The sequence below is a fragment of the Buteo buteo genome, chromosome 27, assembly GCF_964188355.1.
Source record: "Buteo buteo chromosome 27, bButBut1.hap1.1, whole genome shotgun sequence".
NCBI classification, from domain to species: Eukaryota; Metazoa; Chordata; class Aves; order Accipitriformes; family Accipitridae; genus Buteo; species Buteo buteo.
In genome coordinates this window covers 12,164,657-12,189,562 of record NC_134197.1, presented here as the reverse complement: position 1 = coordinate 12,189,562, position 24,906 = coordinate 12,164,657, and the positions used below count along the sequence as shown (strand labels likewise).

Genomic DNA, 24,906 nt, shown 5'->3' with positions numbered 1-24,906 from the left:
TCTTTCTACAGTTGCTAGTGTAGAATTGGAAGGAGAACCCAGATAAGATAACTTTTTCAAAGTTTTTTGGTCTTAGGATGTAATTTTGCCCCAGTGCTGAAGTAAAATATTTAAATTCCTATTTTGAGGTCTGCAAATCTGAAAGTAGGGCAAGACTTTATTAGGTTAAGATGTTATGCTGTGTTTTGTGAATGCAGAGCTTTAGAGTTGGTGGGGTTTTTGTTTGTTTGTTTGTTTGTTTTTTAATGAATTGTTAAACGGGCTTTCTGCACATCTGTACACTTCCATGAAAACAAAGCAAATTAAAATATTTTCAGATGTCATGAGGAACAGGACAAAAAGAGTTAACAATCAAATAGTACAGCTTCTGAAAAATGTTAAACTTCTCCTCTAAATGCTCATCACAGCAGTAGCCTAAATTTTAGGTTAAATTTTTGCATGATGTTATGAAGTGTTTGTAAGACTTTGCAGTGTTTTTCACCAAGTCTGGAAATAATACATTAAAGTTTTCTTCCAGAAGTGTTGCTTATGTATGTCTAGCTTTCACTTAAGTAACTTGAGCTTATCTCTAATAAATAAAATTTGAGTAAGACTACTCCTGTATGAAACTTTTTTTCCTTTTTTTTTAAGACAGGGATGACATAGATCTCTACCAATCCATTCTAGATCTTCTACACAACTTTTGTATTCTGTACTTAGTTAGAAAAATAGTTAATAGAATTAGAGGATGTTTTACTCTTTCTGCAGAGACACCTTCATTCTGGAGAAAGATTCTGTTTATCTGGTAAAGTACATAGCAAATATGAAATTCAATGCTTAGTATGCTGTGTCTTCAAATAGTTTACTGAATCAGGTTGGTATGACTTCAAGTCATTTCCTGAACTTGGGTGCTAAATTATAGAAGCTCTTGGAAGCAAGACTCAGGTTCAGCTACTCACTTGCTCAAGTATGTCACTAAATCATGCCTCAAAAAAGGACTGTACTGAACTTTTAAGATATTTTTGTGTATTTTTTAAATTTGTAAATATCTAAATACAGTATCTAAATTTGATTTCAAAGGATTCTTGTATTTCTGACAAACATAAACTGCAATGTTATTTCACTGGTTTTAGTTCTTTTTTGAGAACTCATTCTTTTGAGAGCTCAAAGAAGCCTTTTCTATTTAATACTACTCATAGTATTTTTCTTGGACTTGTCAGCTTTGGAAATAATACTAAAGATGTGTCTTGGATTTGCTCTTTTCATCTTGTTTCTTCTTTTCCTCTTGACTGCATTCTTATACTACAGTTTATATAATGATAAATGTGAGAGTAACGCCTGGTGATTTTGACTCACTTCTGATGATAATTATGAGAGTAACCACTAGTGATTTTGACTCACTTCTGATTTCCTTTCAGAGCTTTCTGCTTTTATATTCAGGCTTAATCGCTGCTATTGTAAAAATATTTGTTGTCTTCATAAAAGTTCCCAAATGATTTTGATTATGACTTGGGTATGTCCTGTTATTCATACATATATAATGGACCCATAGACACACATTTTTTAATTAACTGCCAGTTAAGTACAAACCTACTTATTTTTGCAAACATTAAATATACTTTATCCTGTCACACTCTGCCACACTTAAAATACTGTTTGAGGAATTTACTTGCATCTTTATTTAGATGTGCTAATCCTGGTAAAAGATACAAAAATATTTTTGGTAGCTAAACTGAATAGGTTCATATTTGTTCTACTTTTACTAGCTTTAGTATCTAAATTTGCTGCATGAATATAAAATCTTTCCTGAAGTGCCTGAGATCTTCATGTTTCCAGATTTAAAGTACTTAGTAGAGTCCAGTCTTAGCAATTTTCTGTACTCTGAATCTAGAGTGAATATTTGGTTCCCACTTTCAAGTGTTAAGAAATAGTTTCTTGTTTCTTTTTAGGGACTTAATTTTATTTATTTCTTAGCAGAACTCTTACTTAATCACATGGCATTTACTATGACTTCTCAGTAGAGTGTATGATTCTTTTGCAGGGGTTATAAGTAATTTGCAGAGTAGAGGCTTACTATTAGTCTGGTTATGTCACAATTTTCTGATATTAAATGTGAGAAAAAAAAGCTTTTTCTGAACTAGAGTCGTAGGCGTTTATAGCTTACTTTTGAGCCATGTAGTGTAGAAAGCAACTTACTTTGTTTCCAATTTTTCACATTGATATTTTTCCATCTGATTTATCTTTTTCGTATTCTTTTTCACATTTTGTTTTCTTTTAACTGAGTTGTATTATTGCCATTTACAGTATCAACCCACATAAGAGTGAGAAATAGAGGACAGAAACAAAAAGTAAGAATAAATAACTTATAGTCTTAATAATTCTTAATCAGCTACTGCTTTTGATACTTCAAACATGGTGATAATTAATGTGGAAAGCTCTGGAAGCCTTAGTAAGCTAGCTTGATCATCTGAAGAATGCCAGTACTTATTAGGGAAAGTTCATGATTCATACTCAAGGATTAAGCCAAGAGAATCTTGTGACCTAAGCAGCCTGGCTCTCCAGTGGTAAAAATGGGATTTTCTTATCTTCAGAAAAATAATAATTGAGACAGAGAGCAGGGATGGAAGCAGACAGTATACATTTGATTTAAGAGCTAGCAATACTCAGTGTATAGGGAAATCGCTGTTTTGGAAAATTGTTGGTATCATGATAGAAATGTAAAGTTAAACTACAGTATATGAAGTATTCTGCAGAGATGAATCAGAGCATGCCTGAGAAACAGTGAAGATGAGAATTGTAACATGAAATGTTAGGTCTTTTGTCTTCAATGTTGAGTTATCCTTAAGAAATTTTTAGTCATTTGCCTGATATTTAGGCAATTGCTCTTCCCTGGGCATTAATCACTTAAAACCAAACACATGAACGTGTGTCACATTATGGTAGGTAGTCAGTGCTAGCAGACTGGATGCAAGATTTAGAGTGATGACATGAAATCTAATCCTATCCCTAATAGTAAACAACTTCAATACTTCAATTTCTCCATTTCTACAACTGGGATAATAATTTAACTTTTGATTTATTGGTTTAGAATCTTGAAAAAAAGGCCTTTGAAATATGAACAATAAAGGATACAATGCATGAGGGAGCATTGCGAACCATCTCCCTGACTGAGAAAGTCACATGAACACATGCTTATCCTTTTGGAGAGCTCATTGACATAAACAATCTTGGTTATATTTAGATATACATTTAGATGCCTTGCTACCTCTATCCTTCTCTCTTCATCCTTATTTTAGTGCTCTATCTAACTATATTTCACAAATTGGAAGGGAAAATAAGATACAAAAGCTCTAACCATCATCGCTTTTTAATTCGAATCTGCATTCACAAGCATGAGAAAAGTAAAACACTACTGGTTCAGTGTAACTCCTGTCTTTTTATATTGCTTTCATTTCCTTTCAAGAATGGAGGAATATCAGCAGGCAAAAACGTAATCGTATAAAACTGATGATCCTGTTGGTTTCTTTAAAAACCATGCAGTCAAATTCCTTAGCTTTCACAATGTAGAAATCTCTGGCGTGCATTGAGAGAAGTTTCAGTGGCAGCTTTTGTGGGAACTGCTTAGGTAGGGTAAGAGAAAACTCCTTTCTGTGCAATCTTTTTTACTGGCTTTTGTATTGTACAAATCAATTATAAGAGAATGATGTTGTAAGGGACATATGCAGGCAAGCTACTCATTTTTAATAACATCAGTGGTTTGGTTTGAGTTCTGTGGAGGAAATCAGACATTTAAAGCTTCTTGCAAGAAGCTGGTTTGTAGGGAAGAATTTAACATCATTACACTCCTGTGCTCAGTTGCAACATCTCAAATTCATGTTTATTCATACTTTCCTTTGTGATCCTGTTGAGTTGCAGTTGAAATAAAACAAATTATACAATGAAAACGTATAAACCATAGCAGTACATAAAGCAAATTCCATCAGCGCTGCCAGAATCTTTTCTCAAATAACAGAGTAGTTTAAAATCTTTTGTAAAATATTTTGGTGTATATAAATTTTAATTTGCTTTTGTGATGTTTGGAGAAAAAGTAGACAAATTGCATTAAGGAGGTAAATTTCTATATAGTAATACTTCAGATAATACAATTTCTATACAATAATACTTCAGTTTCAGAAATTGCAGTCTAAATCTTTTAAGATTTTTCTTAAATTTCAGTAGTGCACCAGCCCTTGGAAAGAAGTAGAAGTAGACCTTCAGAGACGCATCCTGGACACTCCTTTTGTCCCCCTTAGTGAAAAAAGGATAGAAAAATGCTCTATCAGGACAGCAGTAGTTCTCTGTAATATAAATCTGAAATTATAGGATTGCTGTTGTACATGGAAACACTGTATAGCAGCCCTTGCCCAGCAGTGATGTTCTTATTTTTACAAATATTGCCACTTTTATTAGCAGTCAGGAATTTTCATTTCTTCTCATTATAATCACATAAACTTAAAAGTGAGATTTAAGATAGCAAGAGATTTCTTTCTCTTTTATGTTTATAATGAACACTTCTACGTATACAGCATTGTTATTGTATTTTTGAAAGGAAGACAAAGCAAAAAAGACAATTAGATCCCAAACTACATGGAAATCATGATGACTAACCTGCGTAGCTCGATTTGTATCTGGGACATAACCAAAGTTTTGTTAACAGGTTTGCTAAATTTTGTTTACTACATTTGACAAATGGGAAAAAAAACAAAAAACAAACCAAAACAAAACCAAACCAAAACAGAAAAGAGCTATTATTCTACAACCTCTTTCACCTGCCAGGACAAGACGACCTTCTATTGTGGTAAAAATGAGGACCTAAAGCTGTAACATATTTTTGGGTAAACGCTTTTAAGAAACTATCAACAATTTAAATGGTAAGTTTAAAGTGATAGTTCCTGTTGTTAAACTTGGCCTTCTTTCTATGCAGTGATTATCTCATGTTTAAATTGAAAATTGGTAGGTCTTTAGATCTTGTTTTTAAGGTACATATTTTAAAAGTATTCTCCAGCTGAACTTGTAATTCTGACTTCCCTGATTCTCATTCTGAATTAACATTTAACATTTACATTTTCCAATCTATAATTATGCCTAAGTTGTTAGCTTTCAGTCCACACTTTATTATTTGCTGATGTGATACTATATAGGAAAATGCATTTAAAGTGTTATACTAAAAAGACTCCTTTATCTGAAATTTCACTTCTAATTACTTTTACTTCATTCCTGCATGTAACTTGCTATTGAGTGTGGCATAGATGTAGTTTTCACACATACTGAAATGAGAACTGACATTCAAACATGTCTGAGAACATGAAGAGCTAAACTAAGTGCAAGCAGGCACTGGGTAACTCCCTTGCCCAGCCCTACCAGGGTTTGTTGGTTCTGACGTGCAGAACCAGTCATGGGATTCATTTAAGTAGGGAAGAAAAAGGACTGCTGAAGTGGTACAAACCATGCAATGTTTGCAAGTGGGGACTAGTGTGTTCCAGTTAGTAACTTTTTGTTTTTTCTTTATGCCATATACCATAAAAGATTTGACACCATACCCCAGCATCTATCCAGTCACCTACCCCTTGAGAGAGTCTATTCTATTATTTTTTGAAAAGCCTATGATGTGCTAGCACAGTTAAATTGTGGTGAGAAAAACATAAAGAAAATGCATCTCTGCCAATCCCTAACACTCTTACTTACTGTTTTCTGGAGGAAATTAGAATTTTAGTTACAGATCAGAAATACCTGTTGAAGGAAAAAACAGCAAGGAAATGTGACTTAGTGAACAGGAAGAATGTATAAATATAATATATTTTAAAGTGACAGTTTTAAGAAAATAAAAAGCATTTTTTGTTTCAAATGTCTATGTATAATTGATGAAAATATTCTTTATTTGTAACCTGTATTTATATTTTGGTCCATCTTTGATTTCTTCATGCTAGAAATAATGTCATTGCATTGCAAAGTAGAGGGCTTCTTTTAGGAAAAATGCAATATTCTTAGTGCTAAAAATTATATCTTTGCTATGATTAACTAAAGATGCCTCATTTATTAGCATTTATTCTGGTAATCAGTATAAATAAGAGAGGACATCTGCCCTGGAGAAAAGTGGGCCCTATAACATTTGTGAAGATTAAAGTCTTTCAAAAATCTATACAGTTTGTATTGGAAAAATATTTGATACACATTTTATTCTCATATCAAAGTTAGACCCAGCGTGAATATCTAAAACTCATATACATAATCCTGACATTTGTACGGACATAAATTATCTCAGTTTTCAACATAGCTTTGAATAACAGACTAGACTATTTTACCTGTAAGAAAAGCAATAAGCAAAAGAAAGACTATGACAAAATTTAGATCTTTCAATTCCCATAAACATTGTAAAAATTAGCAAAATATATTTATATTTATTTTCTGCTGAGTAAAAAGAACTAAAAAATCCTCAGTTCTACACAGCATTGTATCCAGGAAGTCCGATTCCTGTACAGAGTCCCATCAATTTAATTACATTCACTGCAGATTCTAGATGTACTTGCAGAAGCACAGTTTGCACAGGGAAGAATAATACACTTGTATACCGGAAATAAAAACTACTTCTACAATGTTATACAAATTCAGGATTTAGATTTTGGAGAGCAAGCCAAAGCCACCTCTATACTTAAGGCAAGATTTTGACTTTTTGTAGTAAATACCACCCGTGGATATGGAAATCAATCAACAGAGGCTTACAAATTAGGAATAATGCCAGATAAGATTAAACTATTAGATGTAAAGAACAGAGTTATAAAATTATTCACAAAATTATATCACCTGAAACAGGAAAACAGTTTACTTGGCTTTATTTAAAGTAAATATAATTTAAATTTTTGCTGTGACGTGGATTGTTTGCATGCAAAATTTCTCACAGTGAAAGACTGACTGAAAGACAAACTCTAGAAGATTGACAAGAAAGAGCTCTATAAAAATGCAATAAAAGCCAAGTTTATACCTTTTTTTTTTTTTTTTATAGCTTCAAAGAGGAATTAGGTTTATCAATTATTAAGTCCCTCAAGCAAGGAAAATTGGTTTTCTTCCCAAAAAAGAAAGTAAAAAGAAGGCATAATATAATATTTAGGAATATTTACTTACCCACAAATACATAAATGTAATAACTCTCATTTTATTTTTTTTTTAGCATTCAGGTTCAATACTTAAGATTTAATATCTGAAGATGTGAGGTTCAACATACATTACTGTGATATAGCCATGTGTGTTTTCAATTATCTACATACTGGCAGCACAAACCATATTTTCAAATAATTTTTTTTTTTATTTCTGACTTTGCATGCCTCAATTTTTGAAATGTATTTTCAAATATTTTGAACATTGACAACTCCCTACTGGTGTGAGCTGCAACTGGAAACTGCCCCAGAAGCAGATTCCTTTTACACTCCAGAGTAAAAGAAAGTAAAGACTTCAGAGTGAGTGGAGAAGAGAGAAGTTCAGTGGAAGATGCTTTTAGCCAAATATTTCTTTTACAAACATAATCTCTTTCCAAATAGTCTGTAAGTAGAATATGAACTCCATTGCTATAAACCCCTAAAAGTTATATATTGGAATAGTTATCTTAAGTTACTTCGTTCCCTGCCCCTTCATGAGTAATGCTACTATCTGTAACTCAAAATTATAGAGGATGTCTTCATAATAGGAAATGGGCTGAACAACTCAGTTTTATAAATACCTGGAATATGGAGATTATTTTTAAAACAATGCTGCATTTTGCTGAGTTTTTAACTTACAGTGTTTGTTTTGGTGACCTTTAAAATTTTCATGTAAGTAACTGAAACTCAGTCTTTATCAACATTTTAGGAATGTGGTATATGGACTCTGTAAATTCCACCAGTGCCCTTAAATTCCACAAACAGAGTGGGGTTCCAGAGTACTCTGCAGATAGCTAGCAGCTAGCTTGTATCAGAGAATAACAATTTGCTATATCTTTTCTAAATGTAAGTAACTTGAGCATTTCTGTCAGCATAGTAGTAGTTTATTTGAAAAATCTCTTTCTAATATGTTTTAATTAGGAGATACTTTTTTTTCCCAACTATAAGTCATTTTTCAGGTATTGATCTAATAATCCATGTTTACATAGCTCTGACATAAGGTTGAAATGAATTTTTCAGCTTGGAGCAAACATCATTGCTAACTAAATCAAACCTTCCCACAAACAGAGCAGATAGCAGAACCACTGACAACACATCCATAACTATTTCACTAAAAGCTGACATAGATATAACAATGATACTTAAAATCATATGGTTATTTAAAAGACTATTATTTTCCAGAGTGTAAATATTTTTTGCAGTGAAATAAATGTAAAGTCTCTCCAGGAAATTGTTATAATGCTGATTTTCTTTAAATAGTGAGAGAGATTTCTGCAGTATTTGTATACTCCTATACATGATTAATGGTGTCAGTGCTGTCTTTTTTATTAGCATGTCTTTCCTATGGTATTTATGACATTAGAGTATTAATAGTACTGGCTGCAGTCAAATCTAGTGTAGAGAGGCACTATGCAGGCTGCTTCTACGTATTTTAACTAGACCATTACATTTTAGGACAGATTCTTAGCCTAATGACAGTTTGCTCAGATTAACATATACAAAGTGGCCAAGCAGGTTAAAAGTCTAACACCAAATGGAGTAATAATCTCATTTGGCACTCATCTGCATTTTCTTCAGGCAAAAGCCTCTGCAAATGTAGATGGGAGCTACCTGACCATACGTTGTTGTTGATGGTGGGGATAGAAAAGACCCTGCTCCAGCACGAAGCATGCTATGTTCCCTGTAGACCTTTGACACACAAAAAATGAAAGACTTCTCTAGTAAATCCTTCAAAGATTTCATATTGTAATTTGTCCATGCTGGCAAAGACTTCAGGAGTTCTGATAGAATTGCGTATGTGTAAGTATTGTTTTGGTAAATAAGTGGTTATCGCAATTTAATCAAGCCAGTGAAGGTTTTGCCAGATAACTTCAATCCAAGTATTAAAAGACCATTTAATACCGAACAGTAGCAAACTGTAGCCGAGTAGTTTTCTGTCACTAGCCATTAGTGGTTCATTTAGGGCATTGTTTAAGGTGGCTGGACTGAATATGTGCTTTTTACTTTATTCACTATACTCAAGTAGTTACTCAAGTTTACTTTAAGGATAAACGTTACGCTACAGAGAAAATCCATGCTTGGGTTGGGGGTAAGAGTTATATTTTTAATGGGCATGTATAAAGAGACTAAATATATATTTGTGTAATTGAAACATGGAATCAAGTATTTATTTGCACAATGTGAGCTAATGCCTACAAATAATACTCCTGAATGTAAGTTTTAAGGAGAAAGTATAGTTGTCCTAGATGATTTCTGGATTATGCTAGCCATAATATGCTTCAGCTTAAAGCAAGTACCTGAAAAGTGTCTCCAGGATAACATGTCACAATATCTCTTTATTCAGTCCAGCTACTGGAATAATGTGAAAACAATTTTTTAGTTATCAGGGAATGTGCTATTTTATAATTAAGAATGTTCCTAACAGTGCATTAACAGTCTCATTTTTGCATAATGTTCCAGCCCCCACCCCAGACAATGATCAGTATGAAGGGATATACAGCTATACTACACTTTGCCCTCATGCAAAACACATTCTGATTAGAGCGGCAACTCCTGATGCAGCAAAGGTACCTATTTAAGACGATGAATCGAACATATGGCTTGTGGTTAATTTGTTGTACCCTCTCCTCCTAAACCAGCAGTATTCCAGAAGAATGAATACACAGAAATTGCCAGTAGTAATATCCAGAAGGCCATCATCCTCATTTATTCAATATGTTAATCCAGCTATCAGAATCTAACTATTCCAGAGATATCTTCGTCTGGGACAGGCACCAGCCATTTTTATCAAACAGCATTTACAGTCTCCAATGTTTAATCACTGCATTTAATAAGAGAGGGAACCTTGCTTGTTCAGCACCGTTGTACGATTTGGGATTTTTATTTTATTAATATAGCAAAAATTTTAATTTTGGTAAATAATTTGGCATGAAAAGGTTAGCATGAATATTTCCTTTGTTTCTGCACTAGTTTCTCACACTTTAGAGTTACTAATACTCCCAATTCCACATGAACCTTGACCAAAATCTCTCGTGCTTCATGTTATTTCGTGTCATTAGTACCAACTTTTTGCTATGTTGAAACCATAAATCAGCTCAGGCACACTAAATGTGTTAAGGGGAATTTGGTCTGGGTTTCCAGTTGATTTAAAAGCAAAACTTATTGAAATCAAGACTTTTTTCTATGGATGGAGATTTCTTTTTGAGTTTTTCACACTGATCTATGTGACATAATTTACGTAAGTGATTTTTAGGGTACAGTACAGAAATAGGGACTTGGAACAAAATGTTCTGTCAAAAGAACATTTTGCTGTCTTCTATTATAAACAAAATGGTCTCTTACAAATGTAGTTGTTTGAAGACATGCTAAACTTATGGTTGTGCAGATCATTTTCAGATTGCAAAATGGATCTACACCTAGTAGAGATGTTAGGTGACAGAGATACCTATTTCTGCATTCTTTGATTTTCAGTAGGGCTTCTCTAAATAAGGAAATTCAATAGTTTAATTATAACTTTATACTACAAGGGTTTTTACAACATATTTCATGCACACTTTTTTACTCCATAAGGTTTTATCAATATGACTGTAATGACAAATATATTACTGCCAGTAATTTTAAGTAGAAAATTACTAAGTAAAACTGTGTTTTGTCATTTAGACTTTATTTTTGATCATGTTAGTTCTTTGCAAGTCAAACATCTAGTTGCTTTATTTTTTATGTGATATTAGGCTTGTCTAGTACAATTTAGAATGTGTTCATAGGATTACAGAGCCATGGGAGTGGCGGTAGGGACTCTGGAGCGCAGGTAGTTTTTTCATCAATCCTTCTGGTCAAAGGGAAAGGGTTTGAAAGGGCCAGTCAAATCTGATGAATCAACAAATGGTTACAGGACTGGTGCCAGAGCCAGGGGTTCGGCTACTTAGACCATGGGACTTGCTTTGAGAAACCTGGTCTGCTGGGGGCTGATGGGGTTAGAGAAGGGGAAGAGCATCTTCAGTCATAGGTTTGCCAAGCTGGTGAAGAGGGCTTTAAACTAAAGTTGGCGGGCAAGGGGAACCTGAATCCATCCCACTCCTACCAGTTTGATGCCAGTGCCAGCAATACATGCCCAGAGCCTGGAGAGGGATCACAGGTCAGCAGAAGAGCACCTGAAGAGCAGCACAAAGGAATTCCAGCCACTCCAGCCAGTAAGTTAGCTTCATCGAGGGCCCGACTTAAATGCCTCTATGCAAATGCACGTCGCATTAGGGAATAAACAAGAGGAGTTAGAGACGTGCACACAACTGCAGGGCTATGATCTTACTGGTATCACAGAGATGTGGTGGGATGGCTCCTATGACTGGAGCATTGGAATGGAAGGATACAGGCTCTTTAGAAAGGACAGGCAGGGGAGATGAGGAGGGGGGGTATCACCCTCTATGTCAATGACCAGCTGGAATGCATGGAGCTCTGCCTGGGGATGGATGAGGAGCTGACTGAGACCTTATGGGTCAGGATTAAAGGGAGGGCAGGGACAGGTAACATTATAGTGGGGGTCTGCTACAGGCCACCCAACCAGGAGGACCAAGCGGATGAAGCCCTCCATAGACAGATAGGAGCAGCCTCACGTTCATGAGCCCTGGTCCTCATGGGGTACTTCAACCACCCTGATATCTTTTGGTGGGACAACACAGCAGGGCATAAGCAATCCAGGAGGTTCCTGGAGTGCACTGATGATAAGCTCCTTCTCCAAGTGATAGAGGAGCCAATGAGGAAAACTGCTATGCTGGACCTTGGTCTTACCAACAAGGACTGACTGGTGGGGAATGTGAAGTCAAGGGCAGCCTTGGCTGCAGTGACCATGAAATGGTGGAGTTCACGATCCTTAGGGGAGCGAGGAGAGCGCACAGCAGGCTTGCTACCCTGGACTTCAGGAGAGCAGACTTTGGCCTCTTCAGGGATCTGCTTGGTAGAGTACCATGGGATAAAGCCCTGGAGGGAAGAAGGGCCCAACCAAGAAAGCTGGTTAATAATCAAGGATCACCTCCTCCAAGCTCAGGAGTGATGCATCCCAGCAAAGAGGAAGTCAGACAAAAACGCCAGGAGGTCTGCGTGGATGAACAAAGGAGCTCCTGGACAAACTCAAACACTAAAAGGAAGCCTACAGAGGGTGGAAGCAAGGACAGGTAGCCTGGGGGGAATACAGAGAAATTGTCCGAGCAGCCAGGGATCAGGTGAGGAAAGCCAAAGCCCTGATAGAATTAAATCTGGCCAGGGGCGTCAAGGGCAACAAGAAAAGCTTCTATAGGCATGCCAGTGATAAAAGGAAGACTAGGGAAAATGTGGGCCCTCTCCAGAAGGAAATGGGAGACCTGGTTACCAAGGACATGGAGGAGGCTGAGGTACTGAATGACTTTTCTGCCTCAGTCTTCACCAGCAAGTGCTCCAGCTACACCACCCAAGATACGGAAGGCAAAGGCAGGGACTGGGAGAATGAAGAACCACCCACCGTAGGAGAAGATCAGGTTCAAGACCATCTAAGGAACCTGAAAGTGCACAAGTCCATGGGACCTGACGAGATGTATCCGCGGGTCCTGAGGGACTGGCAGATGAAGTGGCTAAGCCACTATCCATCATATTGGAGAAGTCATGGCAGTCCATGGAAGTTCGCACTGACTGGAAAGGAGAAAGATAACTCCCATTCTTAAAAAGGGAAGAAAAGTAAGACCTGGGGAACTACAGACCAGTGAGTCTCACCTCTGTGCCTGACAAGATCATGGAGTGGATCCTCCTGGAAACTGTGCTAAGGCATATGGAAAATAAGGAGGTGATTGGTGACAGCCAACATGGCTTCCCTAAGGGCAAATGGTGCCTGACAAATTTGGTAGCCATTTATGATGGGGTTACAGCATTGGTTGGTAAGGGAGGTGCAACGGACGTCATCTGCCTGGGCTTGAGCAAAGTGTTTGACACTGTCCCACCATGACACCCTTGTCTCTAAATTGGAGAGACATGGATTTGATGGATGGACCACTTGGTGGATAAGGAATTGGCTGGATGGTCATGCTTAAAGTGTTGTGGTCAATGGCTTAGTGTCCAAGTGGAGAGCAGTGACAACTGGCATTCCTCAGGGGTCAGTATTGGGACCGCCGCTGTTTAACATCTTTGTCAGCAACATGGACAGTGGGATTGAGTGCACCCTCAGCAAGGTTGCCAACGGCACCAAGCTGCGTAGTGCGGTCGACACGCTGGAGGAAAGGGATGCCATCCAGAGGGACCTTGACAGGCTAGAGAGGTGGGCCCCTATGAACCTCATCAAGTTCAACAAGGCCAAGTGCAAGGTTGGGGCAATCCCAAGCACAGATACAGGCTGGGCGATGAGTGGATTGAGAGCAGCCCTGTGGAGAAGGACTTGGGGGTGTTGGTTGATGAGAAGTACAACGTGACCCGGCAACGTATGCTTGCAGCCCAGAAAGCCAACTGTATCCTTGGCTGCATCCAAAGAAGCACAGCCAGCAAGTCGAGGGAGGTGATTCTCCCCCTCTACTCCGCTCTTGTGAGGCCCCCACTGGCATACTGTGTTCAGCTCTGGGGGCCCCAGCAGAAGAAGGACATGGACCTGTTGGAGCAACTCTGGAGGAGGGCCACAAAGATGACCAGAGGGCTGGAGCGCCTCTCCTATGAAGACAGGCTGAGAGAGTCAGGGTAGTTCAGCCTGGAGAAGAGAAGGATCCAGGGGCACCTTGCAGCAGCCTTCCAGTACGTAAAGGTGATCTATGAGAAAGCTGGAGAGGGACAGGACAAGGGGTAGTGGCTTTAAACTGAAAGAAAGTAGACATAGGTTAGATATAAAGAAGAAATGCTTCATTCTGAGGGTGGTGAGGCGCTGGAACAGGTTGCCCAGAGAAGTTGTGGATGCCCCATCCCTGGCAGTGTTCAAGGCCAGGTTGGATGGGGCTTTGAGCAACCTGGTCTAGTGGAAGGTGTCCCTGCCCATGGCAGGGGGGTGGAACTAGATGATCTTTAAGGGACCCCACAACCCAACACATTCTATGAAAACTTAATTTTTGAGAAACAAACCTCTGGCAACCTGTCAGGGAGGTGAGGAAAATAAAGTATATGCATATAGAGGCAAACAATAGTGTACATTCATAAATCATCACAAATTCATGGAGAATTAAAGTGCATGGAGAATAATAACAATTAAGAACTGCATTTCTTCATTCCTAAGTTCACTAGTGAATATCTAGTGTTATTCACGTGTGAAGAATATTCATGTTGTTCTAACAGGTCATTTAATCTGCAATGTGTGTGTGTATCTCCCAAAGCAATCAGCCATATTTGTATTTTCTCAATACAATGATAACTTGAAGCATATTAGAAACTGCAACATCGTAGGCCTGACTGCACAATTAGGCAAGAGCTTTGCTTCAGAATTGAGAATAGCTCAAAATTAAGATCTGAATGTGTGCGACATAACACTACAGATATCACCTTTGAGATCTCTTCTACTCACACATTACTCAGAAGTAATCTACAAAGGTACTTCATGAACCACTTCATTTAAAAAAACAGGGCAGCAGTATTTCTCTGGGAGGACCCATCTTGGGAACATGCTCTGATTCTGAAACTCCTAACTTCAGAATATTTTGTAGGGAGTTCTGTTTATTTGGATTTCTGTTGACAAATGCTAGAGGTGGAGAAACTATTCTGAAGTAATGGCTCAGAAGCAGTGCACCAGGAGTACTGCACCAGGAATTCATTTTAATGAGCTCTAGTGTTTATCTCTGCTTAAACAGATAATGCACCTAGTCTGCTCTTTACAGAATGTATTCCAGTACTGATAGTAATTACATAGAGTTCCCTTCTGAATTTAAAAAAAAATACAGTATCAATTAAGAATCCTCCCAAATTTTCATGAAATTGAGACACATAAATATTGCAAGGCAATAAACCTTTGTTGGAAAGGAGATACTTAGTTGTGCTTGTAGCCTTATTCACTTTTTACAAACCCTAATACAATTTGATCTTCTAGATTTAAAAGTGAACTTTTCCATATTGGGATTGTTTTAATAATAAGAGAGATCTGTGTTAGTTAGTCAGGCATTGATAGCTACACATTGTATCCTGAAATTAGAATTCAATATTTATTACTGTAGTAATAAACCTCCAAGACACAAGAATGTGCTAGCAAAGAAAGCGATCTTCCCAAATCAATGCAACAAAAGTACTATTGGAATCATTCTCTAAGTCTGTGCTGCTTCAGTATGCAGTTTTTACTCATTAAAAAGTGCAGTCTTTTGTAACTTGAAGATAATGACTTTAATGAGAATTTTTGTGAATGTATTACTTTCCAGTTAAAATACTTGGAACGCTTTGTTAATCCTAGTAAAGCAGCAAATGGAATGTAAAGATGAATGGAATTGAAATAATATAGTCCTCCTCTATGGAAAAAAAGTACTATAGAGCTGAATGATAAGTTCTCTACAGAAAAGTATAAGCTAAGTAGAGTATTAGAAAGAATTCCTACAGAGCATGACTAATTTAATCCTTATTGAAGTAACAAATTTTAGAAATTTAACAAATCCTTATTAAACAATTTTTGATAATATGGTAAGTACCTTACCTGTACTCCTATAGTGAAATATCCATTTCTACTTCATTTTCAGATTTACAGCCATATTGATTGTTCTTAGCCAAGGTCTAAATTAAAAAGTGATTAAAATAATGAACAAACATTTCAGAATACAGGTGATGTATTCTGGTTCTGCGTCGCTGCAATAAATGATTGTTTAAGGAGCAAGACCTATTACCTATGTATATATATTTAATTATATATAGATACACATATGGTTTGCTTTAGTAGATGCAAAGGAAATACCCCTTTCTATAAAATCCACCTTTTCATGGCTGTAGTGTGACTTAACAGCATAACCCCCTAAAGATGGCAGTCTGGCTTTGTAGAATAAATCAAGATTCAGGGTAGAGTCTTTCAAAATTCAGCAAATCCTTCTTTGAGTCCTGCCTATCTTAGATGCTTATCAGCTCTTTGGCAGTAGCCATTTCTCTTCCCTGATAACAGGATACTCCTCAGTGATCTTGCTCATCATAGCGCGTAAGTTTTAGACTCCCAAAGTAAGGAGAGATTAATTCTCCTTAAAGTTGCTACGTTCCTTAGAGGATTAAGAAATGAAAAGCCAGCACATTATTTTTCATACTTACAAGATCAGAAGAAATGCTGAAAAAAAGGACTGTTCTAATATTGTCTCATTGTGGCTGCTATTCTGACACTTTATAAATCTCCCAGATCTATTTATGCACCTAAAGATACTCTAAATGACAAAATAAAATTAAGCATGAATATAGAAAAAAGTCATGCATTCATAAACTAAATCATTTCAGCCTATCATAAGATCATAGAATGTGTTGGGTTGTGGGGTCCCTTAAAGATCATCTAGTTCCACCCCCCTGCCATGGGCAGGGACACCTTCCACTAGACCAGGTTGCTCAAAGCCCCATCCAACCTGGCCTTGAACACTGCCAGGGATGGGGCATCCACAACTTCTCTGGGCAACCTGTTCCAGCGCCTCACCACCCTCAGAATGAAGCATTTCTTCTTTATATCTAACCTATGTCTACTTTCTTTCAGTTTAAAGCCACTACCCCTTGTCCTGTCCCTCTCCAGCTTTCTCATAGATCACCTTTACGTACTGGAAGGCTGCTGCAAGGTGCCCCTGGATCCTTCTCTTCTCCAGGCTGAACTACCCTGACTCTCTCAGCCTGTCTTCATAGGAGAGGCGCTCCAGCCCTCTGGTCATCTTTGTGGCCCTCCTCCAGAGTTGCTCCAACAGGTCCATGTCCTTCTTCTGCTGGGGCCCCCAGAGCTGAACACAGTATGCCAGTGGGGGTCTCACAAGAGCGGAGTAGAGGGGGAGAATCACCTCCCTCGACTTGCTGGCTGTGCTTCTTTGGATGCAGCCAAGGATACAGTTGGCTTTCTGGGCTGCAAGCATACGTTGCCGGGTCACGTTGTACTTCTCGTCAACCAACACCCCCAAGTCCTTCTCCACAGGGCTGCTCTCAATCCACTCATCGCCCAGCCTGTATCTGTGCTTGGGATTGCCCCAACCTTGCACTTGGCCTTGTTGAACTTGATGAGGTTCATAGGGGCCCACCTCTCTAGCCTGTCAAGGTCCCTCTGGATGGCATCCCTTTCCTCCAGCGTGTCGACCGCACTACACAGCTTGGTGCCGTTGGCAACCTTGCTGAGGGTGCACTCAATCCCACTGTCCATGTTGCTGACAAAGATGTTAAACAGCGGCGGTCCCAATACTGACCCCTGAGGAACATCAAAAAGTTTTTTAAAGTGCTGGGATGGCAGGTGTGTGAAATGTGGCAAGAATTTGTAATGAGAATTTGAAGTGTTTTTTCCATTGTAGAGACAATAATTTTTATGGTCTCTGAAAATAATTTATGCATGCACATATATGGGTAATTAGGAATCTTTTGGACAGTAAACACGTCTTGCAATACTCAATACAATGCCCTGTACTATGAAATTTTACAAATTCTGTTGTACATTTAGATGCAATGTAACTTGGCATTCTGCAAATCCCTACTGGTATTTTGCTGTTGTTCTGTGTCTTTTCTGTTAGTGTGAAAGAATCCAAAAACCAAAAGAGCTGACTATAGAAGAATTATGCATTTGACTGCATATAGGAATAAAATAACTTGTGAAAGCAAATTTTTACATGTATTTATACGTTTACAGATAAAATAGTTCTGATTTTTCTTCATTCATGTATTTAATTTAATAATTTAAGAAGATGCAGATGGAGTTGAAACAATTACATAATTTCCATTTTGCCAACAGGTTCCTTGTGCGAGTGTTTTCCTGAAAAACAGAGTCATTCCAGTGAATTAGTCATTCTTTTCCCCCTCCTCAAGTTTCTGTGGTCACCTTCACCAATGGAAATCGCAAGCTCATTATTACTACTTGAACTGGTAGGTATTATAAAAATACTAGATACAATGACAAAATGAAAAAGATAACAGGTAGGTATTATAAAAATACTAGATACAATGACAAAATGAAAAAGAGATAACAGCATGTTGTCTTAAATGCATTAAAATCATTATTTGCTTAACGTTTCAGAATTATATCAATTATTAAAGGAAGGCAAATACAAGACCACTTTAGCTTTTTTTTTTTAAAGTCCTATTTCTGAATATTTTGTTATTCATTCTGTAGTAATAGTGAATTCACATCCTTGTGTAAAAAGACTTGGATGTAACTGCACAATTTAGATTTGATAAGACCAATGAACCTGCCTATAATATGCCTCAGATATTTTAAAAGACTGAACTTTGTTCTAAAATAAATGATAATAGCTACAAACCATGTCAGCATTGGGAACAGGGTATATAAATTCTTAGGTAAGGAAAAGAATTTAACAAACACTCACTACCTATACTACTTTCAGGAAAAGCCAGCTTAGTTTTAAAAAAATCCTGTGTTCAAACATTACATATTTGGCTAAATCTAAATATCTCTTAGTTAAAAATAATAAAGTATTTTCTAGCTACATTCCTGCTGCCTTATGTTTCAATGTAAAGCTAATGTGCAGATGTAACCCTGTGTGTTCATTTCCTTTACTATTTCTGGAAGATGTCCTAACAGATTTAGATTTATGTATATCAGATATTCCAGAATTGGCTTCTTGATACATTTATTTGGAAGAGAGATTTGCCTCTAAATTGTGCTAAGGTGTTGACTCAATGCTGATGTATACCGGCTACCATACCATTCTTGTTTTTTCTCTAGACTTAATAAATCAAGGTAACAGAACAAGTGACAAGTTCCCTGTTAAGGTCTCATTTCATGACTCTAAAATTGAACAAGACATTTAAGATCATTCAGGTCAAATTTTGTGTCTAAATCAGTCTTCCTTCCTGAAAGATGATACTTGTTTTGGGAGACCTAACCTAACCTAATATAACCTGATGACAAAAAATAAAATTGACATTTCCTTTAGGCAGGATGATGAGTCTAAAATGCTGTATCAGTGGTCTTTTATGATATATGAACATTATTCTACCCTAAACATTAAATCAGTCAGACCCAATATAAGACAAATGTATCAAACAATACTCTCTTCCATTTTAACTTAGATTTATTAGGTCCTTATGGCCATTTGGGTTTTTGCACAAACTAGGAAAAATATTCTTAGACCTCAGAAGAGAAATGCCATCTGTGTATCATGTGTCTGCTTGCCATATGTGATTGATTTATCTTATGAAATACCTGCAGCAAAGTTGTTGGTGCTAGTTTGAAAGACAATTATTCTTTAAGCAGTGTGTTGCTCCTGTAGGCAGCCAGTCGGCTAAACTGGCACATTTCTTCTTTGCTTCTGCATTCTCACAGGTTATTATTTATGTTACAGGCCTACACGAGTCCCTTTGATCAGAGCTAAAAAGCCTGCGGAATGATGATCCATTAGCATCCTGCTTTCTTCATGTCACAGTCAAGGTACAGTAGTTTCATAACATGGGTTATCTGCTGATTATCACAACATAAATTATCACAAAACAGATTATCTGCTGATTATCACAATATAGAGGTCTGCTGCGATGAAATATTAGACCCTTTGGAGGAATCTCATTGCACTGCAAGAAGCTATTGGCCTCACACAAGACTTAAATTGAAATTTACACCTTATAGGCCATCTTACTAGATTGCTTGCATTCTAAGCCTTTTACAGCTACTCTTAGTCTCAGTTGCTTAATAGTGGAACTTTCTCCTGTATCAAGAGACATCTAATTTCAGTGTGCTGTTTTGTGAAGGCCATATCCTGTACCTGAATTTACATGTACGTCGGTGTCTGGTCTGTTGCTTAAGTTTTAATATTCTGGATTTGAGAATCAGAAGAAACCAGGATAAGCAATTAAATAAATGAACTTAATAAATAACTAACTGAAAATTACTAATTTATTAAATTATTGAACTTATGAACTTAATTAATTGAAAATATCTAGCATGCCAATAGCAATACTTCTGTGCTATTAGCCTGAGAGTAGTTCAATTTAAAACATAATAACCCCTACTTGACTAATAGTAATATGGTGAATTAATATGCTACCAAGAAAACTGTTTATGTTTTCAAGGAAGCCAAGCATCTGCACCAAACAATTTCTGTCTTGCAGCAGAATGTTATTCAGTGTCTGAGAATACAGAGGAAAAAAAGCCTTTGCTCTTTCTCCTTCAAGACAGATGGGAGTGTGTTTACATTCACCAAATATCCATATATGTGTGACACTCTCTCTCATGAACGTTCAGTTGCTGGAAGTGTAAAACTTTTTTATTCCTTTCAGTAAACATCCTGCACACATCTCCTCTGTGTATGCACTAAATAAAGGAGGAAGTAAGTCCTGGAAAACTGTCTGTGTATTCAGTTGTGAGCTCCCAGGGGGAAACCAAGGCAAAGGACACAATTTTCATACAAATGGGCAAAGGTATCTACATTCCACAGTGCCAAGCAACCATCAAATCCAGAAGAAATTCCTAGTCATCATCCTTGCCCTACTTCAGGCATCTGGGAATCATTGAAGTCTTGCAAATACCTGAAAATATTAGCCTTCTGGTTACTGATCACATCTTGCTAAAGTATAGATTTCATCTACCCGTCCTAATTTTCTTGTCCCTTTTACCCCATACTGTGAGACAGGATATTAAAATAAGTTCTTCATATTTCTTTGACAGAGTGTAACAACATTTTCCAGGCAAAATGTGCCACAATTTTCTCCACAGTGTATTATTGTTATTTCTCTAGAGCCACAAAAATTGGCATACCACAAATGTCAATGGTACTTAAAAGGCTGTCTTAGTGCGGAAAGGGACTATAAAAATAGTATGGATACTTTCTGTAAGAAAAAAATTAAAACTTTTCTAAAATAGTTTTTCAATAAAATAAATGATACGAAAAAAGTCATTAGAGTGTAGGATAGAAGTATCTTCCTACAAGCCATGAAGAAGCCCTTTTTCCTTACGTTTTTATCACCTGTGATTAATATACCCACCTCCCATTTTTGTCAGTAAACCTGATACTGCATCACTGTGCATTATCCCTTTGTTACTCCTTGTTTATATTATGCCGCATGCCATTACAAAAAACTAAAAGTGGCATTTGGGATATATACAGCAGGATTTTTAATATTTACTCTGGCAGATCTGAGTTCAAATACAGGTTTAGTGACAATATCAAGAGTCAATCAATTTGTTCTAAGGCATACAGGCCTACATCAGAAAAACAGGTGAGAATTTAAGGAGTGCTAAACAGAGGTGTAGAGCAGAACCTGTCATAGCACCTATTTTGTACCATACCTAAATACACAGTATTTACTTTTCAGTAATTACAAAAGGCAAAAACATGGAAACAAGATTCCCAACATCCACAGTTAATGTGAAAAGATACAGAGCAGAAAATGATTATTTTTAATCTAATGAAGTCACTATGTCAAATCCTGCCTATTGTGCCATGACTTTAGCATAGTTGCTTAAGTTTATCCATGTAGAATCTAGACTCCTGTATTTGTACCACTTGAAAATACAGAACTACAACGCAGTGGTGTAAGGTGTACAAAGGAGGCAGATACATTGAGGAATTTACCATAAACAGAAATAAAATTTGTCTATAGCAGTGAAAGCTCCAGTTACTAAGAATAGAAAACCTTTTTTCATTAGAACAGTTTGGGCATTGACCAATTCTTTTTCATTTTTCAGCTGCACATCAAAACTTTCCAGCACATTTCTATCTTGTTTAAATAAACTAATAAACTCCTGATACAACTCTTGATACTGCTTATCAACTTGTCACGCATGGCAGTGTTTGTTAACTTGCAACAAGAAAATGTTTATCTTTTTGCTACACTCAAAGCAAGCAGCAGAACTGAAAGTTCCTGTAAGAAGAAGCTGGCAAGTGGCCTGCAGTCTAAAGAGACTTTGGTTTGCTCTGTTTTATTTTTCGTTCCCATGCCTTTTCTCAGCACAACATTTTCTATATTCCTAATGCTAAAGATTGGTAATAATTATCTACAGCCTGAAGTACAAAAAATGTTCTAAAATAAGGTACAGCACCTTAAAATTACTAGTTGTTCTTTCCAATCTTTTAACACCCGAGTATTAAACACATAGATCAGAACTGGGAGATGTAGAATAACAGAACAGAAGCAAAGTCCCTATCTCCTAAATATGTTTAAAACTCCATGTATTACTGCTGTATTCTGGTGTGTTAGCATAAAATACTGCAGTGTTTTTAAGTGTTCTGTAGGTAGAACAGGAAAATATATTTTTCTATTCTCTGTGATACAGATAAAAGGTGAGAATATGTCCTTGGAATATATAATGTGTATAATGATAATACCACCCAATATTATGCTTCATTAGAAAGTCTAACTTTTTTAGTGCCACAGGATAAACTTGCTATTACAGGTATTGTGATATACTCTGCAGAATTTGGTGTTCAAGTATACTGCTCTGCTTGTATTAATTCCTAGTGAAGTCAGTGAAAACTGTGTAGCTAAACAGTTTGTCTGTTATGCAGGGTCAGGGTTGTAGGCTGTTTTTCAATCCCGTTATTAACAATGACAAAGGAAATTTTCTTAGGGAGTTAGGTGAGATGAAACGCATAATGCAGCTATCTTCTAATTCTTGCTATCTTGCAGGTGATGTCTGAGAAAAAGTCAACAAAACCAAACAGATGATAAAATAGCAATAAAGGTCAAGCGTGATCTGCTCGCTGACCAGTCCCAACTAGCGTGTGCAGCACAAAGGACAGAGCCGCAGCATCGCCCCGCAGGCAGAGGACCGGGGTCCTCCAGCCTCCCACCGTGCCCGCAGGGTCCTGCCAGAAGGCGCCTTCGCCCAGCTCCAGCTTCGTGCTCCCGTCTCCTGTACGTGCACCCATGTGTCGTACGACCCCCTGGCAAAGGCGCGCTTTTAGTATACAACCTGCCGCGCTAGATGCATGTCTCTATTGCAGGACATGATGCATGGAGTGTCCCGCTTTATGAGAAAATCAGAGAGGCTTGCATTAACTAATTGGTATAATTTTTCCTCTCACACACACCATACCGGGATGTTAGCAAGGAGTGTGTTATCAGGAAATTGCAGCTGTGGCTCAGTCTTTACTTTCTGGCAGGAACATCTTGAAAAGGAGTTACCTCTGGGTTTGGGGGGTTTTTTTTGACTTCTTGGAACTTTCTGTTTATTAACTGGATCATCTGCAAAGGAGGAGATAGGAATAGAGCTGGTACAGAAAGATACTATGTTTAAGGCTAGAGCTGACTTACCCTGGCCTACTATTCCAGATAAAAATGCATTCTGAAGTCAGCTGGTAGCTGTAACTGCTCCCTCTGATAGGTGAAGTGCACGCAGTACCTTACCTTGCCTAGGTTCCAGTGAAGGCATTTTACACCTTTCTGTGACTGGCTAGAGGGCAAATCAGGGCCCAGACCTTGAATCTGGAACCTCTTGAATTTGCAACATTCATCTCCTAATGCTCAGACTGGAACAAAACCACCACAATTTTCATTTCAGATATGTTCTAAGAACATATGAATTATCAAGATACTGTATCTAGATTATCTGAATATGAGTCCAGATTATATCACAGAGTCTATGTTTGATTCATACTGCAATCTGAAGATCTTCTGGACACTCTCAGTTCTCCTTACTGCCAACTCCAGTCATGGGATGATTTTGTTATGGATTAGTTCTGAACTCCAGAAATGACTAGCACAGATTCCCTGGCTTTATATATGAATATCTTGGTGATTCCTCTGATACAAAATTACCCTGCTGCAATCTAGTTGGATATTTATGCTGTTCTCACCATTGAGGTCTCCAAAAGCCTCAGAGAGCAGTCATGGCAAGGCTGTAGGTTTCTCTTTTAAAGGAATATACAAAATATAATTTGTCATTGGAAATATAAAGAAAACTTTTAAGTGGCTTTTTGTTAAAAAAAACAACCAAACAACCAACCTAGAAGTCAACAAAAAATCATATTGGTTAAGAATTCCAGTTACTCAGTGATTATTTATTGGGTAATATCACCTGTCAAGTCTAACTACTGGATAAGTTAATCATCTCCAAATATTTCAGCTTCTATTTTAATTGCTTAAGTATAAAATAAGGTCATACTATCTTGATGAAAGCATGATTATGAAATGTGTGATTTCTTTTAATGATCTTTATTAACTTACAATGATTCCTTGTATTTCCACACTGTATACACACTGGCAAATCTTCTTCCAGCTATAATTAACATTATGTCAGCACTGTACCTTATAACTTATATTTGCACTTGTTTATAATACAACCATAAAGATCCGCTTCAGTCAGAATCTTGGCACTGGTGGCTTAAATTTGGGAATAAAAATGTTTATACGCATTTAAAATTTAAGGAAAATGAAAACAAAACCATTTACATGTATTTAATCAGCCATCAATGGCAACAAATTAACAAAGTCTGAAACAGTTTAGTATAATTGAGAAATGTAGTAGTGACCATTTATTAATGGAGTTTATTTTTTTATGGATTTCTGCTTCCATAACTAACCACTTAAGGAAAAGATACATTGCAGGTTCATCATGAATACTGGTCTGCTTCCTTTACCCTTACTTCTGGCCACATTTCTGGTCCCCTTTTGAGAAAACTAGTTAGGTCTTTATTCTATAGACTTACAGCATCTGAATAGTGATTTCTCTCTTGCAGTTGAT

At 37.1% G+C, this 24,906-nt stretch overlaps 2 long non-coding RNA genes across 2 annotated transcripts in view; both read right to left on the bottom strand.

Annotated features, from left to right (window-relative positions):
- The window catches only part of LOC142045338 (uncharacterized), a 49,537-nt gene that overhangs the window by 13,343 nt on the left and 11,288 nt on the right, over positions 1-24,906 (bottom strand). The gene's annotated exons all lie outside the window — the stretch shown is intronic.
- On the bottom strand, positions 767-23,801 carry LOC142045337 (uncharacterized). Its single transcript, XR_012654566.1, has 3 exons — positions 23,260-23,801; positions 5,704-5,748; positions 767-4,266 (listed from the first exon to the last, which is right to left on the bottom strand). It is a non-coding gene; the product is annotated as an uncharacterized LOC142045337 (long non-coding RNA).